The sequence below is a fragment of the Arachis duranensis genome, chromosome 2 (genome assembly GCF_000817695.3).
Source record: "Arachis duranensis cultivar V14167 chromosome 2, aradu.V14167.gnm2.J7QH, whole genome shotgun sequence".
In the NCBI taxonomy this organism is placed as follows: domain Eukaryota; kingdom Viridiplantae; phylum Streptophyta; class Magnoliopsida; order Fabales; family Fabaceae; genus Arachis; species Arachis duranensis.
The window spans coordinates 36,242,652-36,248,263 of NC_029773.3; the positions used below are offsets into that span (position 1 = coordinate 36,242,652).

Consider the following 5,612-nt stretch of genomic DNA (forward strand, 5'->3'; position numbering starts at 1 on the left):
GCTGCCACGTGTTCAACACGCCCCCCACGTGTTGGCCAGAATGATGCCACATGTTCACCACGCCCCCCACGTGTTGACTTCCCACAAAAAAAATCCACTCATCTATAATTACACTACATTCTCCCATTTTCAACAAAAACACCAATATTTTTTCCATACAAAAAAAAAATTAGCCTAATTTTATAAACTAAATTCTCATAATAGAAGCATAATAGAAGTATAATGAAAAAAAATTCTCAAGGACCTATTTGTCCTTCGAACTTTATTTGTAAAATGACGTCAATGACTTATTTGTCCTTCGAACTTTTTTCCCCTTCCAACGTGGCACCGTAACGGACACCTGTACACCGTTTCAGCCACGTCAGCCAGTTCCATTAGGTGTATGAGAGGCAAATAGACGGAAGGACTAAATTGTCCTCCGTTTGTTAAAGTCAGGGACTTTTTTGTATTTAAATTTTGTCAAGAATGTATTTGTCAAAAGTTTGAAAAGTCAGGGACCTATATGTCTTTTTCCCTAAATTCAAACTCGCTCATATTTTTAATCAAAATTCCAAATCCTAAATCAAATTTAATACTCCTACTATAATCAAACTTCATACTCCTACTATAATCAAACTCACTCACATTTATAATCAAACTTCATGATCCACGTATAATCAAATGTACATAAAGTTATATAACTTACCACATAATTGTTTTTTTCTTTTCTCAGTCATCCTTCAACGGTCATGGTATGAAATGGATCCAACACAACTTCTTGTTAAGAACATCCAAAACCTTTTGTTCTAATCATAACACAATCACTTGAGGCAACCATTAATCACTTAGCCCGTGTTGTCAACATATTTCACCACAACTTCTACGGGCAACCAATGCCATCCTGAACTTGTTCCGGCATCACCATATCCTGAAACAAGATTGAAAACAAAGTGATAATCATTTTCCTAAAACCAAGTGATGTGTCAAAAATGAACTATATTCATTTCAAACCAAACTCAGTTCTTGCATCAGATCATGAAAGCATCAGCTCAAATTGCAAAAGATGTAACTTATCTTTTCTTTTCTTCACTCAAAAACCCCTCAATCCAAAGAAATTAAGAAAAAAATTAAAACACATGGCATTTAAGTATTGAACATCTTTCTAGAAAACCTTGTGCAATACCATCATTATTTCATGTAAGTGTCCACGTTGCATAGCCTAAAAAAGAAGATAAACAAGCTAATCAAAATGTTCCAACCTTGACAGAGATGATACACAAAAAATGCATCATACAGGGGTAATGTTGGGTTATACGGATGTAGCTGGTCATGGGAGGTGCAGAGAAACTTCAGAGACATCTCCGCACTACATTACCAGCAATTTTTGCAAAAAAAATGGTTCCACTTGGAAGCTTTCAATAATTAAGCATCAAAAGACAATACAAACACTATTCACTGAGAACACAAATAAAGAGAAAAGAAATGTATCGAAAAGCGAAAAGGCAGATTCCATGAGAGGAACCCAACTTGATATATTCGATTTATTTTGATCTAGCTGGCTATATGACTTATGTATCTCAAATCACCATATGCAATTCATCCCAACCCAATGGGTGTAGCACACATCAAGACACTTTTTAACCAGCAACATTTAGCTCTTCCGGATGCAACTGAATCCCAGAAGCAAATAATAGGTACATAAATCACTACACAGAAATCACCATACAATCATAAATTAATTACTCTTGAAGTATGTCTTCAACAAAACGATTACTCCAAAACATCAAATCTGCCACAATGTATGCATTATAAAATTAATGAAAACAAATTTAATTAGCAAATAGAACACAACTTAATCAAAACTGACATGAAAAATGGTGGCCATTTGCAGCTTAACACAAAAAGTAAGCAAAGCTTCAAAGCACATACAGACACTGCCCCTTCTCTTAAGATCGTCTTCCCCTTCTTCACAGGGCCATCACCATGTCGCCAACTCACGCACAAAAGACAATCGCTCAGCCATTAATCCCTTTCATTATATTTAGTGACCACCAGAAAACCTGGTTACATCCTAAACTTCACACGGCAGTTACTCAGACATCCTGAAACACATTCAAAATAGTGTATCAACATTTTCCTATAACCAAGTGGCAGCTGTCAAAATGGAAAAAATATTTATATCAATCCAACTTTAGTTCTGGAATTAAGTCCTGAGATATCAAAATGCAAAAATAATTTTAGAAAATGCAACTTTTTTTCCAGTCATTCATATTTTACTCGACTCATCCAATAAAAGAAAGAAAAATAGAGGGAGAGTGAAGCAAACGAGAGTGAAATCTTTAAGAGAACATTTTTGTTGCAACGTTTAATCTCACTTAGCAAGATTAAATTTTGATGGGGTAGCAAGAGCATATTGTTAGCCAAAAGCATTTACAATCAGATTTAGCAAAAGACCAAGAGGAAATTTTGATTTAGCATTACCGAATAGTGAATCACAAAATTTAATCAAGACCCAAAATTTGTTATGCAAATTATTTTCAGCAGAAACATCATCATAAGCAAAAATAAACTTAAATCAAGATAATTATACGGAAACTTATGCTACTACCACTCCACAACTACTTTTAAAACAGTGGAGTGAAACACGTAAAAAAAAATATTGATCCGGACCAAAAGCTCAAAACTTTTCATTACGTGCATCATTAAAAGCCAAAAAAAAAAAAAACGTGAACATAGTTTGACATGAGGGGGTAGAAAGATAGTTACGCCTTCAGGTTGTGACATCAAGTTCAATGAGTGTGGAAAGAGATGGATTCTTCTCGATCTCAACTCCAAACATCTCATAGGATTTAATGGCAGTTTCCTTTGGCATAAGCTTCAGAAACAAGAGAGATAAAAGCAGAGGAACAATAATTGAAGGAACAAGAACATTCAAGAACCAAATTTCCTTTGAGGTAGGCATAGCTCGATTCCCAAATCCGGGATTTTTTTTTTCTTTCTGTGTGTGGGTGTGTTCGAAAAGCCCTATACAGAAACTTTTAACGCGTCTACGGCAGTGCGGATCGTGAGATGCGCCGTCCGGCAAGAATGAGAGCTGAAGGAAGGGGTCCAGGAAGATGCAGCTCTGTTAGGGTTTGTGTGTGGAGAGCGTCAGAGACTTCAATAAAGCAAGAGGCGAGAGGAGGCTTTCTTAGGTAAATTTGTTTATGCAAATTTTTTTATGCTTCTTTTAAAAAAATAATTTAAATAATAAATATTTATATTAAAAGTAACCATCAAACATTAATATTAGTTTTTTATACGTTAAAAATTAAAAAAAATAAAACTTCCGAAATAAACCATTAAACTTAAATATATTGCTGAGGTTATATAATCATGTTTTGTTAGGATAATTTATTAATCTATTTATGACCATACACATATTACTTATGGTGATAAATTAAGTTATTTCATATTAAATAATTTATATAACAATGATATTATTTATTATCATAAATATTGAATTAAATAAGTTATTATTATTTTTGATTTGAAATTAAATGAGAATAAAATTAGATTATTTTATTTAGTTTTTAGAGTTTAATGAACGTTACACTCAAATATAAGTAGTGCTTTCAAAATTTTGGTCAATAAGACATCAAAGACACATTCAATCTCTTTTTTTATTAAAAGAGTTGTCATTCAACCCTATTAAGAATAAGGCTTTAATTAAGAAAAATCAAAGAACTAAAACAATAAAATTCTCTCAATCATGCTTATGAATTCAAGTACGCTTTCGCCATTCAAATATTTCTTTTTTACTGATTTAATATATATGATTTTGGGATTAAGAAATTCTAAGAATTTTCAACAAGTGATATCAAAGTCATCTATAATTATCATTGAAAAATTATAAATTTATCTTATTTATTTATTGTGATTAAATCTTGATTTAAGTTTATGAAACTAGACTCAAATAAAATTTTATAAATTTGCCTCTCAACACAATAGCATGAATATGAATTCATGATTAATTTTGTTATATAAGGGAAATTGTTGTGATTTCTTTGTTAATGAAATCCTTTTGTTGTGGTTTCAATTTTGTGTTAAACAAAAAAATCACAATTGATTAATAAGGAGTCATAATATTATGGAATTATTATATATTGTGTCTTATTGTATTCATCTATTTTATAAAATTTAGATTTAGAATAAATTATTGAATACTATACCATCAAGATAGCTTCTCATTACAAAAAAAATTTGATAATTATGATGATTTTTCAGGGTTATTACGGCGATTTGAACTACCATTATTATCTTGAATGACAACTAAGAAAAACCGCCATAATTTTAAACGTCATTTGGTTATTACAGCAATTTTTGAAAAGCTGCCACAATTTCCATGGTTAAAATGATGATTTTTTTAACATGTTAAAACGGCAGTTTAAATCGTCGTTATTTTTAAATAAAACTTCATTTTTTGTTGGTTAAAACAGTAGTCAAATCACCATTATATTCAAATAAAATGACATTTTTGGTTGGTTAAAATAACGGTTTAAACTGCTATTTTTTTTGAGTTAAAATAGCGTTTCATATTATTTAAAATGACATTTTTGAATCGTCATTTTTATCCTGATAAAGTGGCATATTTATTATTTAAAATGGTTGTTCGAAACTGTCATTTTTATGAGTTAAAATGGCATTTTAATTGTTTAAAATGATAGTTACAAGCTACATTTTTATCAGATAAAACTGACATTTTTTATCGTTTAAAAAGACATTTTAACCGTTGTTTTTACCGCGTTAAGTAAATATTTTTTTTAAAATTTCACAATTACAAGAAATCATAATTCATGAACAAAATATTATGTAACTCATAAATGAAGTATTAAACATAATATATAGTTTTTTAGCATTAGAAATCAAAATTAGTAACTCCTGTATATATAAAGTATCAAACATTACATGATTTTTCAATTCTAAATATCTTAACATGTAGCTCTCTTAATACATCAAATCTCCATCATAAAAAAAAATCACAATGCTCTATTACTTGCTCTAGAATATCTACTTTCTAAATTTGTTAGCGATGGAATCTCACTCTCTTGATCCAATTTCTATAACAAAAGTATAATTTAAAAAAAGATCAAAATTCAAAGAACAAAGCCGATGATTACAACACTAAAGGCTCATTTGGAAAGCTTCAAAAGTTACTATTTTGAGCTTTTCACTTATGAAAAGTAGTAGTATTAATATCTATTGCAATTTTCAAAACTAAATTGTAGCTTTCTAAGAAGCTATTTAAGTACTTATGAAGAAATTAAAAAAAAGAATTCTCTCATAATAAAAAGCTTTTTATCACATTTCTTTTAAAATAAGTATTTTTAGAACTACAAAACCAAGGATATGTCTAAAATGAGCACAACAATTATGTGCTTATTAGATGCATCACATTTATATAGACCATTAGATTTTATTAAATAAAAATTAAAGGCTAATATAAAAAGAAGAACATTGATGGACTTTAATAAATACAGAATATTCTAATACATAAATAAATGTTTTAAATACAATACTTTAATACACAATACTTTAAATGACAACAGAATCTTTTATGCTTGAATAATTTAATATAAAACATATAAATACAA

General features: G+C 29.8%; 1 long non-coding RNA gene across 8 annotated transcripts in view; it reads right to left on the reverse strand.

Moving 5' to 3' along the window:
• LOC107474292 (uncharacterized) overlaps positions 1–3,159 on the reverse strand; it is a 20,417-nt gene extending 17,258 nt beyond the window's left edge. For 6 of the 8 annotated variants that reach the window (XR_008005813.1, XR_002370545.2, XR_008005812.1 and 3 more), the window contains exons 1-3: positions 2,746–3,159; positions 1,847–2,081; positions 686–907 (exon numbers count right to left, since the gene is read on the reverse strand). This is a non-coding gene — a long non-coding RNA (uncharacterized LOC107474292). Of the gene's footprint in view, positions 1–6; positions 341–685; positions 908–1,846; positions 2,082–2,745 lie in introns of those variants that run through there. The other 2 variants (XR_002370544.2, XR_008005811.1) reach the window with 2 other exon arrangements.
• Between the last annotated feature and the right edge of the window lie 2,453 nt (positions 3,160–5,612).